Source organism: Dendropsophus ebraccatus, chromosome 13 (assembly GCF_027789765.1).
Source record: "Dendropsophus ebraccatus isolate aDenEbr1 chromosome 13, aDenEbr1.pat, whole genome shotgun sequence".
Lineage (NCBI taxonomy): Eukaryota > Metazoa > Chordata > Amphibia > Anura > Hylidae > Dendropsophus > Dendropsophus ebraccatus.
The window spans coordinates 41,165,192-41,186,928 of NC_091466.1; the positions used below are offsets into that span (position 1 = coordinate 41,165,192).

The window sequence follows — 21,737 nt, forward strand, 5'->3', positions numbered from 1 at the left end:
ATGGTTTAAACCCTTTCTTTTTATTATTTGTATGGATCTCATCAATGGAATATCGATTTGGATACTTTGGGGGAGATTTATCAAAGGGTGTAAAATTTTGACTGGTGCAAACTGCCCACAGCAACCAATAACAGCTCCTTTTTCCTTTCAGCACTGCCTAAAGCTGAGCTGTGATTGGTTGCTGTGGGCAGTTTGCACCAGTCTAAATTTTACACCCTTTCATAAATAAAAGGTCTTGTGTACTGCAAGAGAAGTAGACTAGGCAAGATCCTATGTACGACAACCAAAAAAGAGTTCTTATCACGGCACTCACAGATGAATTAAAACAATGCTTTATTCAGAGATTTGGCAGGGCAACAAACAATGCGTTCCACAGATAATGAGCCTATGTTCGATATGCAAAGATATGCATAAGGATCCGTTTAATTGTCTAGGATGGCAAACAAATGTCCAAAATTCAGTTAACAACCTTTTGCAATGTCCAGGAGCACCAAAAATGTTGTTCCTTACTAAACTTGATGTTATTTGCACACGTCTTTTATATGTCCCCATTTTAGTCCCCTGAAGAAACCTTTATAATAACAGGAGAAAAGTGTTGGGACTTTCTGTACTTTGTGTTATTTTTGTGTGGGAATAGGTTTTTAATTTTGTTTCTCACTATACTGTATGTTATTAGCTGCTATTGGATATCACCATGGGTTTGTGATATACCTATTAATATATCTATGGTACTATGGTTTAAACCCTTTCTTTTTATTATTTGTATGGATCTCATCAATGGAATATCGATTTGGATACTTTGGGGGAGATTTATCAAAGGGTGTAAAATTTTGACTGGTGCAAACTGCCCACAGCAACCAATAACAGCTCCTTTTTCCTTTCAGCACTGCCTAAAGCTGAGCTGTGATTGGTTGCTGTGGGCAGTTTGCACCAGTCTAAATTTTACACCCTTTCATAAATCTCCCCCATTATGTTAATGCACATATAGTAAAAGTTATATTTAGTGATACATTTCAGCTACATACTACTTGCTTATTGGTATCACAAATTGTTCCTTATCGAATATCAGACTATTTTTATTTCTTTGTGCTAGTCACAATGCTTTTAGCTATTCCATGAAGATGTTATTAAAGGAATTGTCGCAAGAAGACACCCGCTGTCCTTATTCTTTACTAAAACATATGGATACTAACTGGGAACCTGTTTATGAGTCATGTGACACCCTCTTAGAGCTCTGCATATATTATATGGATAGCCGGAGAAAATGTTTTGGGACTGGCACTTTTTGCTGTGTATTGTTGTAGAATATCTCCCATGTTACCAACAATGTGGGCACTGAGAGCTGTTTGCTACTATCGCTCTGGATAATGTGCTCCCATCCACAACCCACCTCCCAGGCACATTCTGTCCCATCCCCTGCCTTAATATTTTATTTTGGGAACAGCAAGTTAAACAAAATTGGAGCCATTACTAATACAGCTAGCTCAGTCCCAGAAAGTCAAACATGTCAGGGTTATACACAATTTGGGTGAAATATGCAGGGCAGCCCAGACACTCATTCAAATAAATGATCTATCATTGCCAGATGCAAGTATAAACACACTTTACATTAGTAACAATCCACAGCATAAGCCCCATGCAGCAAGATATTTTTTAACTATGTGATAAATATTTAGTGTGCTGCCTAATGTTGCCTGAGAAGAAGACGGAGAAGAAGCTCATTCACATCTAAGACCTGAACGGAGAACACACTAGTAGAAAAACTTCCAACATGCTGTACTAGTTCCCCATATCTATGGTTATTACCCCACTGGATCCTTACATTGGTGCTGATTCAATGAGAAAGAAGGAATGACCATGGCTGTCTGGTCCCCAAAAGTAAGTTCCTTGTCCTGTGTAACTTTTTTTAGCTTGAAATTATTTAAAAAAAATCAACTGACTGTAATTTTTATACTAGCTGATAAGGTTATTTTATTCTTTAATGAAAAAGACAACATATCTTACAGGCAAAACATTCCTTCAACAATTTGAGCCTAGAATTAAAAATAAGTTCAATAAGGCCATGTTCCTTGTTAATCTACATAAAAATGGCAAATTTTGTATGACTTGTTGTGTACCAATCCTTTGTTACAGCCAATAGTATTTTCCAGAGCTGCAATCACAATTCTGCATTCCTTGTTTTTGCATAGCATTTGTTCTGGTTATTTGCATTAGGCTCTATAAAGCAATGAGACAATATAAGTATATCAAAAGATCAGTCCAACAGCATCCAATGGTAGAAAAAAGCCATACTCTACAACTTTCAATGTAAACTATGTACACAGTGACTGCACTAGCAGAATAGTGAGTGCAGCTCTGGAGTATGTAAATTATATATAACTATGCTTTGTGTTGGAACAAAGCCAATGTTTATAATAAAAAGAAATGCAATTAATCATTTGAAGAAAAAATCAGACATAGATAGGGGGATGGGGTTTAAAGAAGAGACCGGGAAAGCAATATCCTCTGATGTTTTATAGTGTATTGATCAATGTATTGGTCACTCTATGGGGGTGTTAAAGGTCATAGAAAATTCTATGCTTTTGAAGAAAATCCAAAGCACACTTTTCTCATTTTTCCATGTGTAATTTTGCTGTTTTTCTTTTAGTTTTTTTTTTCTATCTTGGATGTATTTTTTTTGTTTATTTTTTTTCTATTGTTTTCTTTAGTTAAACAACGGCTGCATTCTTCTACCGGAATTTATTTTTTCTATTCTGTTCACCATTTCTCATGTACTTTCCATACTAACCCTCCCTGTTATGATCATTGCTATACAACGTCAATATTTTATCACACTCTTCACATTAAGGTGACCAGAAGACCAGCTTTAATCCAAGACGCTCATAAAATATTCATGCTGCAGGGAACCCCTGTGGCCGCTCCGGCATTCATTTTTCATAAGTGCCCCAACATAAAAGTTGAGGTCCAATCCCATTTTACACATAGCTGCTGGCATAAATGTATACACAGTAGATTAAAGGACTCTTATACGTGGCTGCGCTGTTCCTTGCCTCCATATAAGAGGACCTAGATGGGGCATTTTTCTGTTATGACTGTTTATGTAACCGCTTTATGATGATGGAGAGCAGTTTCGGCATCACCAGACATTATGTTTCTTGCTGCAGCTATGTAGGCCATTAAATATTCATAGGTCTTTTACAATATGTGGTTTTTAAACTTTTCATTTTATACATATCAGGTTAGGCGTTTTGAGTCTTTTTAGAGGAGAACAGGGACATGGTTATGTCTTAGGAGATAGCCTAGTATATTAAAAGGGCATACGAAGCTTATTCGTTATAAAATAAGTATACTTTGCCTATTGATTGGTTTGAAAGATCTCTGCTTGCAGTCTGTGAATGGAAATCTTTATTATGTCTAGAAGGTAGACACGTATAACAGGTGTATAACAAATACAGTACATGTATAACAGGTATATAACAAGTACAGTACAGTGATCACAGATCTCTTGAATGAAACAGATTTCCATACTCATAAGATGTAAGCAAGGATTGTTTTCACTCTCTGACAGCAATTAGAGATTACAGAATATTTAAAGGGGTACTCCAGAGAAAATAAAAAAATGTTCTTAAATGTTTATTTAAAAAAAAAAAAAAAACCTGAATCATTCCAGTACTTATCAGCTGCCGTATGTCCTGCCGGAAGTGGTGTATTATTTCCAGACTGACACAGTGCTCTCTGCAGAGTAGGAGAAGTTTTCTATTGGGATTTGATACTGCTCTGTAGAGTTGCTGTCATAGACAGAGGTGGCAGCAGAGAGCACTGTCAGACTGCAAAGAACACACCACTTCCTGCAGGGCATACAGCAGCTGATAAATACTGGAATACTTGAGATTTTAAATAGAAATAATTTATGAATCTGAATAACTTTCTAAATCCAGCTGAATTTTAATAAATCATCTGCAGTACCTCTTTAAGAAATCTAAATGCTTGCAATTAATTGCAGAAGCCACCATGTTATTTTTCTATCCATGATTCAATAAGCTTTGTCCATCCCTTGACCACAAACATGAAAATAAAAAATACTTAGGGTAAAATTTATAATGTTCTCTTAACAAAGAGGCCTCTCTTCTAAATAGAAATCTGTATAACTTACTGCCACCAGTTAATTAAAAAAAATCTCCAGAATACCCCTTTAAAGGGAACCTGTCACCCCCCGTCACCCCCTGTCACCCATCTCCGTGACCCGACCGGATCCAGAAGCGGGACCCGGCGAGATCAGGTGAGTATAGGGGGCTGTAGCGGGGGGTCGGGAGCCTGTCACCCCGGCACGGGGGGTGACAGGTTCCCTTTAAGGAATTGATCTGCAAACCTTATTAGAACATGTGTACATTAATAGTATATGAAGAATAAAACTCTTTTTTCTGACACTAAATTACCTCCTAAGTGTTATAGGATTGTATTGAAGGGCGTTTAAAGGGGTTATCCAGCGCTACAAAAACATGGCCACTTTCTTTCAGAGACAGCCCCACTCTTGTCTCCAGTTTGGGTGGGGTTTTCCCCTTATTTCCATTGAAGTGAATGGAGCTTAATTGCAAACCACACCTGCATTGGAGACAAGAGTTGTGTTGTCTCTGGAAGAAAGTGGCCATGTTTTTGTAGTACTGGATAACCCCTTTAAGATATGGTGTATTCATTTTATTAATATACTCCTTAGTTGTTTTCAAGATGTCTGCTTGTAGTCATTGAATGGTACCCTTTAAAGAACGCAAATTTATACTGATCATGTGTCGCTCATAGAGGTCCACACCATGTTATGGTTCAGTTACCCCACACTGATATCATCATCACATGACCAGGACAGATTTTCATCCTTTTTAAGGTTTCTATGCAATGAATGCAAACAGAAATCTTGCAGAATTAATGCACAAATTATATTTAAAAGGCTACTTTATGTTTTAAGTCCAAAGAGGTTTACTCCAAAGGTTCCATTCGAGGACAGCAAGCAAACATTTAAAGTACACAGTGCTTTCTGCTGCCACCTCTGTCCGTGACAGGTACTGTCCAGAGCAGGAGAGGTATTCAGTGGATATTTGCTACTGCTCTAAACAGTTCCTGACATGGACAGAGGTGGCAGCAGAGAGCACTGTGTCATACTGAAAAGAATACACTACTTTCTGTAGGACATACAGCAGCTGATAAGTACTGCTAGGCTTTAGATTTTGAAATAGAAGTAATTTACAAATCTGCATAACTTTCTGACACCAGTTGAATTTTATAAAATCCTCTGGAGTACCCCTTTAAGAAATCGAAATGTTTTTATTTGATTGCAGGAGCCATCATGTATTTTTTCAATACGCTTTGTCAATTTTGTACAAAACATGCTCTGTCATTTCCATCACTTGACCGCGAACACGAAAAAAAAAAAAAAACCGCCGGGTAGTATTCATAATGTTCTCTAAACAAACCATCGATAAGAGGCCTCTCTTTTTACAAATTAGAAATCTCCACCATAAAATTTATGGCCCTCCGACTTCTATATGGAAACCGAATCTGGCCACAGAAGCAGGTTCCCCTGGGTAATGATTTGCTACATAAATATGTATGTGTCGCCTTGAAGTGCTGAAAACGCTGATAATAAAGATAAACTAAGTATATATAATCACAATAGCTGTTCTCTTTTTATACGACTCTATTTGCAATAAAACGAGATTCACTGATATGAGGAAATTGCTAGGTTGGGAAATAATTGGACGGGGCTTTAGCGGCAACGCGAGGAAGGAAAGCTCCCAAGTAACATCATTTAGTGAGCGCTTCTCGTGTCACATATTTATTCGCCTGGAGATTGGGAACTGGATCCTATAGTTCTACTATTATTTAGCGGATCTTTTTTTTCAAATGCTTTATGGTGTTGTAGACGTCTCTGTCTGTAATACTGCAGAAAGGACGGCCATCGTCATCCGTAATATATGGCCGGTTTTATTTAGTCTGGTGTCAGGCAACATGCGCTTATTTACGGCAACAGCAAGAGTAATTTAAGTCAGCAATGTCATACAAGGACTTGCGGACACTGAATCATGGAGTGTTATTTCTACTTTTTAATGGTTTTCACTTACAAGGTGCTGTAAAATACCCGTTAACCCCTTGTAGGCTGAAATGGCCACCAGCGTCAACGAGGAAACGGCTCCTTTTGTGTGTTATACGAGAAGAGATATATATGGGTTATATGTGTATGCCCCCCCCCCCCCCTTTCCTGAAAATAATTTTTTAAAAGCAAAATAGCTTTAGTCTGGAATCCATGCGGCCGTTGTGATATTGGGGATTTCCTTTCTCATAAGGGAGTTTCAGTTGTATAAAAGGAATATTCCCATCTTGAGAAGTCATCCCCTAACCACAACTAGCTGGACCCCAGGATCAAACCACTTGCGATCTCTAGAATGGTGACCCCAGTGGAGCAGATTCGTGCCACTGATCCATTCATTCTCTACAGTAGCTGCTTAAAACAGTTGAACACTGTACTTGGATGGTTCCGTACCTCCAATAACAACCCTCTGCACCATTCTAACGGGAGACTTAGGTCCTCTTTTTCTACCATTCATTCGCCACTTACCTTTTGAGATTGTGTGGGGGGGCTTCAATGGCCAACATTGAAGACAATCAGACCCTTGGCCTAACTAATGCCATTAAAGGTGACCAACGTACCAGATCAAAAATTTCCTATGGACCCAATGTGGTGCAATGGGGTGGTTTTTTGATTGAGGGGATTCAGAGCCCACTTTTAGTTGATGGCATTGTAAAGTTTAGCCCCATGAAAATGTGAAGCATCTTCCTCTATTCTGAATGTAAGAATCCTATTAGGGTCCCTTCTTCTGTTAGGAAAAACAGACACATGATACTTTTTAATAGGGAAGGAGGCTAACGGGAGATTGTTATTCTCAGCCAGGCACTGCACTTTTGTTGAACTCATAAATCAATATTGCAAGTGAATGTTAGTGACTTTGTAATATATCTTACCAGTGAAAACTGCCTTTTTCCACTTATCAGGCTCCTTTTCTCCTCCTCCTTTTTCCTAGACTCATCATTCATGCTGCAAAAACTACTCAAATGCATCTCAAGATGGGTCATCTCACTGTATCAAGTTAAAGCTGCCATAGAAATGTATAGGAGCATAATAAGGGGGATGCTGCAAAGTGGAACAGAGGCTAAGAGAGACTTGAATATTCACAGCTTACATTGTTCAATACTGCTGTATAATGTCTACTATGGTGATGGTGATGTAGGGGATCTCCTCTTCTGTGTTTGCTTTGGCTTCCTATACGTTTGCTGCTTTACCTTCGATTGCTGTTTAGTGCTGGATTTTCTTAGGAACCTGTAGGCACGGATTCCTTAAGCTCTGCCTTTTTAGTAGGCCACATCCAGATTTTCCTATTGACCCAGTGCTTAAAGGAAGCAGGTCAATAGGCAAATCCAGCCCTGCTGGTGCCGATAGAGACAGAAGAAATGGCCATAGCATCACTTTAGCTACTAATTTTAACAGTTCCAAATAAAGAACAGGTATAAGGGAAATAACTCCCGAAGGCATCGGCTTTACTGTTAATGTCTTAATAGATGGGAAGATAAATGAACCTTGAAGGGTAACTACACTCAGGAAGATACTTTAGGTTTAGAACTTGAAAAATAATGAATTTAACATGACGATTAAGTATAATGGACGTTCCCTGCAGTCTTATTGTCGTCCACAACAAGAGATTGTATCAGGTACATGAAAGTGAATGGTTCCTGCAGAAAATGCCATTGGAAGCAATTAGGTAGAACTTCACTTAATAGATTTTCTCACCTCAGCTGTAGATTGCCTTTGGAGGGCTTAAAACACAACTTTAGCTAACTCTAGGTGAAGAACCTTGCAAATTCTTCACCTATTTAAGCCAAAAACGTCAAAAACTGCATTGCAAATGGCAATGTCATGCAAATAGAAAAACATTGTATGTATAAAACTAAAGTATTAAAGAGGTGTTTCCATGTTAGTTTATAGGGAATAAAATAGGGAATAGCTTATAGGGAATAGATAGGGAATAAAAAGCTGATCTCTGGGGATCAAACTGCTGTGACCACCACTGATCCCAAGAATGAAGGCGCAACTATCCCCACATTGAATGGAGTTCTCACCAATCTGCTAGACTACAGAGACCTGGCTCCATTGATTCTCTATGGGGTCAATAAAGTCACTGTAGTCCCTATATAGTAAAGTCCTATAGTATAGTCCCTATACTATGTCCTTTGGTGAGTCACACTGACCCCAAAACAAATACAGTACTTATATTTACACTCATAGTAGGGTATCCCTTCCACTAAAGGATTACATTGTTATAGCCAGCCCCATAGAAAATTGCATTCTAGCCGAAACATAGTAATAGACAAACTATAATGCTATAGCCAAAAGGCGTAAACTATAATACTGAATAAAAAGAATAATGCAGAAAATGAAAAGAAAGAATAAAAAAAAATCCCTCGAAATTAAAACCCTTATTTAAAAAAGGCATTTTTCAAACCCAAGCAGAAGGGTAAAAATCATCATCTAAAAACAGCAATAGACACATGTGAAAGACCTCAGGGGCACAGGAGAATATTAGAAGAGAGAAATTACACTGAGAAAAAGGTGAATATATGCAGAAAATGCACTGAACCAAACCAAATGTCCTCCAGCAAAGGTAATCTCCTTAAAGTGAACCTTTTCTGGGATGAATTATTTTTATGCACGTTTTTCATCTCGCCAAATGAGAGCTGGAATTGTGCTGACAGCAGAATATTAGCATTGTGATGGCTCCAAATCCCCAGCATCCAGTTTTAAGCAATTTAAAAACAAATATTATATTTATTGCATCTTTAGAGAACAATAAAAGGCAAAGAAAAAGTTCTGTCTGGCGGTAAAGAAAGGTTTATGTAAAGGCAGCTGTAAAGTGATATGGCCCTAAAGGAGATCTATATTGACTTATTAGGGCCACTTAGTGTGTTTTTACATGCTAAAAGTATACATTTTAGTTATTAAAGGCAGAAGTTACTGTGAAAAATGTAGTGTATTTTTTTCCAGTCTGACATGATGCTCTCTGATGCCACCTGTGTGGCATCCCCCCTTTTCTTCTGGAGTACCCCTTTAAGACTGGTGTACTGGAACTGATGCTAAATGTTCTGCTAGAGCTTGCATTCCCATGAAATAATCCCACCTTTTGTGTACACTTTATGTTATTCCTCCAAGAAATACATAAAGCGATAATTGGGAGGAGGGGGCTGCCCGGGCGATCATTAAGTAGTCCGGGCAGCCCATAGAAGATAGCGGCGGTCTGCTGCCGCCGCTCCTGTTACACGGGCGATGGCAGCAGATCGTTGCCAGGCTGATCGCTTGTGTTTCAGCCTGTTTCAGCCGACATTGTTGTCTTCTATGAAGCGATTATAGATACGATAAAGATGCGATTATATATGCGATGCGATGTGATTGGTGCGATGTTGGCTGTCGGATGTCGGCTGATCTTTGTCTTTCATTAGACTGAAACACAAGTAATCAGCCTGGCAATGATCTGCCACCACAGCCCAACATAATAGGAGCAGCGGCAGCAGACCACCACTATCTTCTAAGGGCTGCTCGGACGATTAAATGATCAACGGGCAGCTCCCCTGTCGGGCAGCTTCATGTAATAGAAGACAATGATCAGCTGACATGCACAATGTTGGCTGATCATTGTCTTTCAATAGGCTGTTTCACAAGGGATCAGCCTGGCAACTATCTGCTGCCATCACTCTGTGTAATAGGAGCTGCTATCTTCTATGGGCTGCCCAAGCGATTTAACGGTCACCTGGTCAGAACCCCCAACGGTAGCTTCCCGCACTGCACTTACCCACTCCCTGTCGGCACGTGTGATATCACCGGCAGCGAGTGATGTCCAAGGAGCAAGCGAGCAATGACCTGACAGTTCGTGCTGGCTTGCTCACCTGGATCGGCCCGTGTAATAGAGGCTTAAGGGCCATTTTTCACAGAGTAATTATTAGCTGAGTAGCCGAATACTACCCTGTGCAATAGGCCAGGTGTTTGCTTAGTTCTGATTTGTCGGCAAATAAGAACTTGTCGGCAACAGATCTGTGTAATAGGGAATGTGCAGATGATGAATGGTAAAAGTGAAGGGCTGCATCCAGTTGATTGACACTCAAAACAGGCAGACATCGACTAGTCTAATACCACTCTTAGGGTATGGTACCCTGTTGCAGCTGCCAGATGCTAATGAAAGCATGCCCACATGTGGCGGCCAATGGCTGCATGGTAGTGCTAGTAAAACTATGGTACTATTACAAAAGTGCCCTTTAATGGAATATTCTCATTTGGATATTAAAAACCTTTTAAACTAACTGTTGCCAGAAAGTGCCTGAGATTTTTAATTTACTTTGATAAAAAAAATCTCAAGTTGTCAGGACAGGTCAGGGAACACACAGGTGACGCACACAGAGAAGTGCAGCCCTGACACTGCCTCCCACGCACTGTTACTGCCTACTTGCCTCGAGGTGACACAGGACAACTTGGAACGGTCCACTAAGCTAATATAGGTGGAATAGGACACGAGACAAATACAAGACAAATACGAGACAAGGACAAATATACACAATGACGGGTGATCAGACGGGGGTCAAACCAGGAGAGGCAGATACTAGTGCAAAGTGACTAGGCATTAAACAAAGTAAATGAGGCAAACCAGAATAAAAAAATTTTTTAACTAGATTTGCATTTCCAGAAATACATAGTGCTTCAAAAGAGCGCCCTTTTAACAGTGACTTCCCTTTAAGAAAAACTTTAACCCTTGATACCCTCCCTTTAAGAGCGACTTTGGTACAGTCCCTTTAAGAGCAATTTTGGTACAGTCCCTTTAAGAGCAACTTCGGTACAGTCCCTTTAAGAGTAACTTAAGTATTGTCCCTTTAAAAGAGACTTAGGTACCATCCTTTGAAGACCAGCTTAAGTACTGACCCTTTAAGAGCGACTTGGTTACTGTCCCTTTAAGAGCAACTTGGGTACCGTCCCTTTAAGAGCGACTTAGGTACTGTCCCTTTAAACCCTTAAGGACTGGAGCAAATTTCAGGAATATGACATGTGTCACTTTATCCATTAATAACTTTGGGATGCTTTTACCTATCCTGCTGATTCTGAGATTGTTTTCTCGTGACATATTTAACTTTATATTTCTAGTAAAATTGAGTCGATACTTACAGCCTATCTTTATGAAAAACCCCAAAATAACATGAAAAATTTAGAAAAAGTGCATTTTTCTAACTTTGAAATGTTGTGCTTGTAAGGACAATGGATATGCCACATAAATTAGATATGAAATTGCATTAGCAACATGTCTACTTTATGTTGGCGGCATTTATTAAACTTGCCTTCAATTTTTTAAGACAATAGAAAGCTTCAAAATTTAGCAGCATTTTTCCAAATTTTCACAAGAATTTCAAAATCTGATTTTTCAAGGGACCAGTTAACGTTTGAAGTGGATTTAAGGGGGCTTTATATTATGAAGCCCCACAAAGCCCCCCATTTCAGAAACTGCACCCCCCACACTGTTCAAAATCAATTCCAGAAAGTTTTTTAACCCTTTAGGTGAGTCACAGAAATAAAAGCCAAGTGTGTTAGAAAATTGAAAATTTCAATTTTCTTTGCAGAAATTATATTGTGATCCAATATCTCTCTTAATAGAAAACCTATTTCCAGAGAAATGCACCCCAATTTTTATCACCCATGTCTGCAGTTTATAGAAATATATGATATGTGGCCCTATTACGCTATTTGACGTAACCACAAGCCTCAGATACAAAGGAGCGCCTAGTGAATTTTGAAGCCTCCTTACAATTGCCCAATTTTCAAAGTACCACTTCTGGTTGACAGAGGCTCTGGGGTGCCAAAACCTAACAAACACCTCTAAAGGGACACCATTTAGGAAACTAGACCCCTTTGAGGAATGTAACAAGGGGTATAATGAGCACATGGACCCCACTAGTGACAGACACAATGTGCCGTGAAATTGAAAAATTTTATTTTTTTACACTAAAACTTGGTCTAGCCTTAAATATTTCAGGTTGACAAGGGGTTAAAAGGAAAAAAAAATTAAAACTTGTAGAGAAATTTCCTCCGAGTACAAAAATACCCCACATGTGGACACAAAGTGCAAAGCCGGCGCATGGAAAGCCTCCAAAGGGAAGGAGCGCAATTTGGATTTTGGAAGCCAGATTTGGCCAGAATGGAGGACGAAGGCCATGTCGGATTCGCAGAGCCTCCGTGCTGCCAAAACATTGTAAACCCCCCACAAGTGACCCCATTATGGAAACTACACCCCTCAAAGATTGTAACAAGAAGTATAGTGGGCATATGGACCCCACTGGTGACAGGCACAAATGTGGAACAATGTGCCGTGAAAATGAAAAATGTAATTCTTTACACTAAAACTTTGGTGTAACTTTGAATTTTTCATGTTCACAAGGGGTTAAAAGAAAAAATAAACCACTAATCATGTAGAGCAATTTCCCCTGATTACAGGAGTACCCCACATGTGGACACAAAGTGCAAAGTCAGCGCACGGAAAGCCTCCAAAGGTAAGGAGTGCAATTTGGATTTTGGAAGCTGGATTTGGCCAGAATGGAGGACAAAGGGTTTGCAGAGCCCCCGTGCTGCCAAAACATTGGAAACCCCCCACAAGTGACCCCAACGAACTCAGGAATCTGTGGTTCGTACGGGGCGGAGTCACCTGAGGGGGCTTGTGGGGCTTCCTGGGGCCTAGTTCTGGGGCGGCGCCTTGGGGGCTTGTCATCACTAAATGATGATGATGAGGAAGAAAAGGAAGGCAGAAGGAACGAGGGATCTTCCTCTTTTCCCTCACTTGTCTCAACATCAGAGGCAATCCAGGTGTATGTGGGCTTTTTTTTTTTTTTTTTCTTTAGGATGCCTTCACATACACCGGATCCGCAGTGGATTTCACGCTGTGGATTCGCAGCGAAATCCACTGTGCATCCAGTGTCGGTGCATCCCTATGAGAATACATCTCGCTGCATGTATATAAGTTAACCCCCCGGCGGCCAGCCAGAGCATACTTCACCTCCTCTCCGCTCTGGCTTGCTTCGGGAATCCCGGCATCTGCTCATTCCGCACAGCCAATCAGTGTGCTGCCCCGCCGCAGCCACTGATTGGCTGAGCCAGAAGTCCTGCCGAGAACCCCCGAAGCAAGCCGGAGCGGGGAGGAGATGATGTATGCTCCGGTCGCCGGAGGGTTAACTTACATACACGCAGCGGGATGTGAATCCCGCTGTGTGTATGTATTCTCATAGGGATGCACTCCGCTGCGGATCGGGTGTGTGCAAAGGCACCCTTAGAGGGGGTGTGTAAGTGTAAGTGTTATGCTTTTACACGTGAAAGTGTTAGTGTGTGTGTTTTATGTGTAATAGGAGAGGGTGGGTGGCAGGACGAAGGATAGAGGGTGGCAGGAGAGAGGGTGGGTGGCAGTCAGGAGAGGGTGGGTGGCAGCAGGGAGGGAGATTGGTTGGCAGCAGGGACGGTGGGTGGCAATCAGGAAAGGCTGGGTGGCAGCAGGGAGGGAAGGTGCGTTAGCACCAGGCGCCCGGCATACCACAGGACCGCACCGGGCGATGGGCTCACCGCACGCTGCTCCCATCATCTCCTTCTCAGCTAGCTGATTCCGGCTAGCAGAGAAGGAGATGATGGGAGTAGTAGTAAAGATCGCCCGTGATTGGGTAACGTCCCTTTAAGAGTGACTTGGGTAACGTCCCTTTAAGAGCGACTTAGGTCCGTCCCTTTAAGAGTGACTTGGGTACTGTCCCCTCTGCTTTGCTACTTTACTGACTGACCTCTGCTACGTCATGTGGGTATCGGCTCTACTACATCACTGTCTGACCTCTGCTACTTATAATGGTAAAGATCATTGCTCGGTTACCATGACAATTGTACTCATGTCAGTGAGACAAAATCGTTAACCTTCCATCTTCTACATCTTCTATTGGACAATAGTGGACATGTAAATGTGTGGATGTTGTGAGGCATTGACTGACAAGACCTTAGAATTTCTATTGGCTGCTATATTTCAGCTATTTGCATATGTGCTGTGATTGGCTGATAGCATTTACTGTGTGGCCATTATTTCCAAAGGGCCATTATTTTCTATGGGAAATTAAGGGTCGTTAAATGTAAGTTTTTTAAAAACCACAAATCCGTTTGAAACCAAAAATAGATAGCACACCTGTCACCGCCAAGTGCTTCGAAACGCAGTTTGAACGGAGTCTGTGCACAAGCCGGTTCGGGCTGTACTAATCGCAGAAGAATGGCTGGAAGAAGAAAAATACAGATTACAATATAGTGCGTTATAAAGCACTATAATAACATCATTAACCACTTAAAGACACAGGGCGTATATTTACGCCCTGTGGCCGCCTCGGGGAGTTCAGAGGGGGGCTGCGCGGCGACCCCGCTCTGAACCGCCATGGTCCCGGGTGCCGCATGTAGCGCGGGACCGCGGCTATTATTAGGCACGGTCCGATCGCTGTGCCCACTAATAAAGTAATCAGATGCAGCTGTCAAAGTTGACAGCTGCATCTGATTACTTATGCAGCCCGATCGGTGGTGGTATAGTGGCGGAGATTGCCCCCCCGGGATGTTGTCCCGGAGGAGCGATCTCTGTGTCTGCTGCCGGCTGGGGTCTGCGCCGTATGGAGCTGATCCCGGCTCAACACTCAAATGCTGTCGGCTGCAGCAGCCGAAAGCAATTGAGTGCCTATCTTATTGATCTATGCTGTATTACTATATACAGCATAGATCAATGAGAGATCAGATTGCATATACTATAAGTCCCCCGGGTGGGCTTCTAGTATATGTGTAAGAGTTAAAAAAAAGTGTAAATATTAGTAAAAAAAAAACCTCCCCTAATAAAAGTTTGAATCACTCCCCTTTTCCCATGTTATAAATAAAAGTAAAAAAGTAAATAAATAAACAAACATGTTTGGTATCGGCGCATGTGTGTTATCGCCCGAACTATTAATTTTTCACATTCATGATCTTGCACGGTTAATGGCGTAAGCGCAAAAAAAAACAAAGTGCAAATTTTTTGGTCATATATGCGCAATCAAGGTACCGATAGAAAGAACACATCATGGCGCAAAAAATGACACCTCACACAGCCCCATAGACCAAAGGATAAAAGCGCTATAAGCCTGGGAATGGAGCGATTTTAAGAAACATATATTTGTTAACAATGGTTTGAATTTTTTACAAGCCATCAGATAAAACAAAATTTATACATGTTACATATCGTTGTAATTGAGGAACATAAGTAACAAGTCAGTTTAACCCCAGGGCGAGCGGCGCAAAAACACATACCCCCCAAATAAACAAAATGCGGGGGGGGGGGGGGTTCAATTTCACCACACATTGAATTTTTGGGGGGTTTTGCAGTGTACTTTATAAAAAAATTCAGCCTGTCATTGCAAAGTAAAATTGTGGGGCAAAAAATAAGGGCTCATGTGGGTTTCTAGATGAAAAAAATGCAAGTGCTATGGCCTTTTAAGCACAAGGAGGAAAAAAACGGAAGTGCAAATATGCAAGTTGGCTCTGTCCTTAAGGGGTTAATAGTATAGTCGTAAACATCATTGACGACATCACTGATAACAATCATTGACAACAATGATAACTTTATCGACAATATCACCATTGACATCATTGATTACATCATCAATGACATCATCGAGTATTGATGACATCACTGAAGACATCATTGATGACATAATTGATGACATCATCGATGAAATCATCGATGACATCACTGATGACAATCATTGACAACAATGATAACTTTATCGACATCATCGTTGACATCACTGATGACATCATTTTACATCATCAATGACATCATTGATTAGTGATGACATCATCAATTACATCATCAATGACATCACTGGTGACAATCATTGACAACAATGATAACTTTATCGACAACATCACTGATGACATCATTGATTACATCATTAATGACATCATCAAATAGTGATGACATCATCGAGGACATCATCAATGACATCTTCGATGACATCATCAATGACATCACTGATGACAATCATTGACAACAATGATAACTTCATCGACAACATCATCGTTGACATCACTTATGATATTTTTGATTACATCATCAATGACATCACTGATGACAATCATTGACAATAATAACTTTATCGACAACATCATCGTTGACATCATTGATGACATCATCGAGTAGGGATGACATCATCAATGACATCATCAATGACATCACTGATGACAATGATTGACAACAATGATAACTTTATCGACAACATCATCGTTGACATCACTAATGACATCATTTATTACATCATCAATCACATCATCAAATAGTGATGACATCATCAATGACAGCTTAGATGACATCATCGATACCATCATCAATTATTTAATCTTTAATGGTACGTTTTATCGGCAAGTGCCTGGTACCGCGATGGGTGCACGTTGTGCGCCTGCCTACGCCAACCTCTTTTTAGGTTGGTGGGAGGCTGTGCACGTGTACCCATTCCGGTACTTTTCTCGCATTGTCAAATGGTTTCGCTACATTGACGACGTCGTATTTTTCTGGCAGGGTTCCGAGGAGGACTGTGACAGATTTTTTGAGGAATTGAATAGGAACAATCTAAACATTTTCCTCACCTCAAATAAATCGCGGACAACGGGCGAATTTTTGGATCTCTGCCTCAAAAAAGAGGGATCTTCAATCAGTAACAGTTTACATCGAAAAGTTACTGCTACAAATAGCCTCCTATACTATTCAAGTTTCCACCCCCTTTCAACACGAACCGCAGTTCCAATAGGCCAGTTTAGATTTCAAGACAGCTGCAGCAGATCTTACCAACAGACTGAAGGCTCGGGGGTACCCGAAGAGAGTGATATCCAAAGCTTACCAACGTGCTCTGAGGAGTGATAGGACAGAATTGCTCCAAACGAAAACTAAAGTGGATCCACCAATTGTCAGACTGGTCACTACCTATAATGAAAACTGGAACGAGGTAAGGCAGCTACTCCCAAAGAATTGGAATATTCTAGCAAGCGACAATAGGATCACACAATTTATTTCGGATAGACCCACTATAACTGCACGTAGGGCGCCGAATTTGAGAAATCAGTTGGTGAGGAGTCACTTTGAGAAAAACAAGGGCAGAAGGCCCCAGGGAATTGTGGGTACGTATCCTTGTGGTGAGTGTAACGTGTGCCCCTTTATGATTTCTAGGAATGATTTTGTAAATCCATCGGATGGACGGAGAATAGACTTACGGGGATATGCTAATTGCAAATCCTATAATGTGGTCTATCTGTTGCTGTGCTCGTGTCCGATGGCCTATGTAGGACAGACCACCCAACCCTTGAAGAAGCGGCTACAAAAACATCTATCCACAATTTCATTGGCTAGACGGGACAAGATGAACGGTAAGACCCTTACTTCAGTGGCGGAACATTTCCTTACTAAACACAACTGTAATACAAGTGATCTTAGGGTTGCCGTGCTGGGAAGAATCCCCTATAATGTTCGGGGAGGTGACATTGTCCCCCCCTCTACTTAGGATGGAGTCACGATACATCTATGAATTGGATACTTTAACACCCAAGGGCTGAACGAAGAGCAACTGTTCTCTGGATTTTACAAAAAATGATTACATCTATATATATCTTGTCTTGCAGGTATTATTTTATTTGTTTCATTCATTAACACACATTATGATTATTATTGTTGGTCTCTAGCAGGCTATTTTTGTACATTCACATTATAACTCACAATTCATATTCATGAGTGTCTTGTACAATATCATCACACTTCATAACACTCACTATTTTTCCAGGCTTTCTATGTATATGGTTCCATTTTCTTCTTTTTTCTTTTTTTCATTTTCTTATTTTTTATTATTTTATTTTTTCATTTTTTTTTTTTTGAGCTTATTTTTTTGAGATTACTCTTTTTATCTCGATATATATTTTATCTAGTTATTTTTTGCGCATTATTCATAATTTTTTAATTTTTATTTCTTATTTTTACTTTTTCATTGACGATTTTTTTTCTTTTTTTTCCCTTCAAGGGCAGTGTTGCTTATATGCACCGCTCTACAAGCTTTTTGCAACTTCTTTGTTCATATCAGAGATAAATTGGGATCGGTAAATATATTTATCCAGACAACCTGTAAGACGCGCCAAGAACAGCTGCCCGGATGGATATTGAAGGAGAAATAATTATTCCTCATATTCCTTATATGCCCCTCTGCTTTAAGGGACATGGCCCTGACTCCGATCTAGATAAACATTGGACTCTTTTGGGACTATAATCTGGATTACTATTGGACGCTCTTTGGAATATAACCTCACAGATTATAGATGACTAAGTAATTTTGTTAGTACATGTGCAGGAGAATCTATACTTTATAATATATATAAATATGTTTTGTTTAAAATTCACTTTCATTATTGTAGGCACTTTATTATGGTTTTTTTTAGTATATAGGTTAAGTATTTATTAGTATAAAGGTTATTATGTACTTATTAGTATATAGGTTATTATATCAGTATATAGGCTATTATGGTGTTTCATTAGCATATAGGTCATATCTTTTTGGGGGTATGTTTAATGGTAATTCTTCTTTGATATGTATTATTACCGGGGACATATTTTATTCCCGGACATTGTATGGGGGGGGGGGGGGTTGTCCTTAGACATGTGCATATTGAGAATCTTTGATTCTGTTTTGCATATTCATTCCTCCATGCAAGTCCAGATGATTAACATTTTTCACAACAATAATATTATTTACATATATTTTTTCAATATATTCACACAACTTTTAATGTCCCCTGTGGTGGTTAGGACACATCACAGATAGCACCATCTTGGTCACTAATTGGAACCGATGATACTCATACACGGTTTCAATGTAACTTTTTCATTAGTATTCTGCTATAGTGTATATACTTTTAAAGTAGTCTCCTAGCATATTTCGGACTTTGGGCCACATATAGGAGCAGCACATAATGTTCGCGGTCCTGTGTCATCGGTCGCTATTTATATCTAGCGCTTTCCATGCGGTGGTTGCCTGCTCAACCTTTAACATATTTGAGCTCTCTGACTTCTATATAGCAATAGCTCACTACCACTCTAACTTGTTCTCTATGTGTGGCTATCTATATCAGTGTCTGCGGTATTCATTTGTTCTATTATATCTGAGCCTTTTGAGCTTCCAACATGTCTGAGCTTCCTGACACTTTGTATAGAGTGCCAGTGTGATTAGCTTATTACTAACCGTGACTATTTACTGTTTATCCGCCGCTATCTACACCTAGCGTTTTCCATGCGGCAGTGATTTGATCTATTTTTAACATGTTCGAGTTCTTTAACTCACTACTATTGGATATTACTGCTTATTTTTATTTCAATATGCTCGAGCCTCCTGATACCAATCGTGACCATTTACTGTTTATCCGCCGCTATCTACATCTACCGTTTTCTATGCGGCAGTGATCTGATCTATTTTTAACATATTTGAGATTTTTACCTCACTACCATTGGACATTACTGCTTATCTTCGTTTCAACATGCTCAAGCCTCCTTATACGCCAATTCGGGAACTAATATATCTAGCTCGGCACTACTGTTTGGATTTATTGATCAGGTCTGATACTATGACATCTATACAGACTCACTGATCAGATCCACTGACCATACTCTGTTATTTGACCCTGACCTTGATGATATTGTTAGACGTCGTTGGGTACTACTATGATGATGAGATTATCCTTATGGGGCCTTGTATCACACTATTTTGATAATTTTATTCATTGAATATGTGGCCAAGTGTTTTATTGCTATTGATAGGTGGCCGCATGTTATAACGTTGCTATAGTCACATGATAATGTATTATTACAATTAAACCGTTGTGATTATGTGGACTCATAATGATACTGCATTATATTAGATATAATTTAGCAATTTTAGTCCCTCACTGTACTCATTAGTAGATTTAAATAGTGGATGTTACTGTAATGGTATTTCCCACCCAAACAAATATGGTAATAGATCTCGATTTTATAACAATATTTTTCGTTAAGCAGTGGAGGTTGCTATTGTAACGGCACTTCCCACTACATCATTATCATGTAAATGATCTACGGCAACCTGTTATTGGAACTAGCAGCTATCATACTGCAGCTCCTATACAACATCTCTTACTTATTCACTGATCGCTGCCTGTACAATGGCTTATGGTAATCCGCATATGGATAGTTTCTTTATATCTATTATTTGTGATCGCCCATCTCTTTGTAGTTCGTGCATCTCTAATTCTCTGTTTGTGCCGTTTTATTTTGTACATTATACATGCGAGATTGCACATGTGTGATGTATCCTGGTAGACTTCCTTATGACATATGCGCATGCGCGAATCTTCCAAAATGGCGCTGTTACTTTATCTATAGTCACGGTCGCCATGTTTTTGTAGTCCTGACAGTTCAGCCTCTTGAGATTATTTCTTTGGGCTTACTGCGCATGCGCAGCCTTTCCAAGATGGCGCCTGCTACCGCTAGACGCCGGATCCACCTGCACATGGTATAATATGATATCTCATCAGGTTTGTAATTGTTTTCACATGTTCTAGATACATATATAGCATGCCCCTTACTTTACCACCCACATCCCTGAGGAAGCCGCTGGGCGGCGGAACGCGTGGGTTAACTCTTTCCCACCTGACCCGTTTTCTATACTCTTTAGGACTGATATGGTTATCATCTTTACCGTTTGATTTCACATATATACCATTGCGGTGTTGTTATATGTTACAGGGATTCTGCTTAGGCAGCTTGGTTATAGTCTAATATTGTGTATACAGTCCAGGGTCGGTGTGGTTGAACAGTCCTTGCTGGCACACCGGCAGGACTTATGTGGACATTTTAATTGTTGGGGTTTGTCTCCCACATTGCTATACTCCTGCATAATTGATTTAGTGATTATTTTTGTACTTGTGGTAATATTATAATAAAGAATTTTTGTGATGTGCTACCTCTTTGTGCATATGCTTTTGTTTTCTTTGGTTATGTGTTACTTATATGCATTGGTTTAGCACTCCCTCAACTATAGCGGTGCCCACTGGTTTTATATATATATACAGTACATCATTTATGACATCATCAAATAGTGATGACATCATCGAGGACATAATCAATGACATCACTGATGACAAGCATTGACAACAATGATAACTTCATCGACAACATAATTGTTAACATCACTTATGATATTTTTGATTACATCATCAATGACATCACTGATGACAATCATTGACAACAATAACTTTATCGACAACATCATCGTTGCCATCAATGATGACATTATCGAGTAGCGATGGCATCATCAGCGACATTATCAATGACATCACTGATGACAATGATTGCTAACAATGATCTTTATCGACAACATCATCGTTGACATCACTAATGACATGATTTATTACATCATCGATGACATCATCAAATAGTGATGACATCATCAATGACAGCTTAGATGACATCATCGATAACATCATCAATGACATCACTGATGGCAATCATTGACAACAATTACTTTATCGACAGCATCATCATTGACATCACTGATTACATCATCGATGACAT

General features: G+C 39.9%; 1 long non-coding RNA gene across 1 annotated transcript in view; it reads left to right on the forward strand.

The window, feature by feature from the left end:
* Positions 1 to 1,695: 1,695 nt before the first annotated feature.
* The window catches only part of LOC138771172 (uncharacterized), a 30,870-nt gene continuing 10,828 nt past the window's right edge, over positions 1,696 to 21,737 (forward strand). The window contains exon 1 of the long non-coding RNA XR_011359555.1: positions 1,696 to 1,878. This is a non-coding gene — a long non-coding RNA (uncharacterized lncRNA). The remainder of the gene's footprint in view (positions 1,879 to 21,737) is intronic.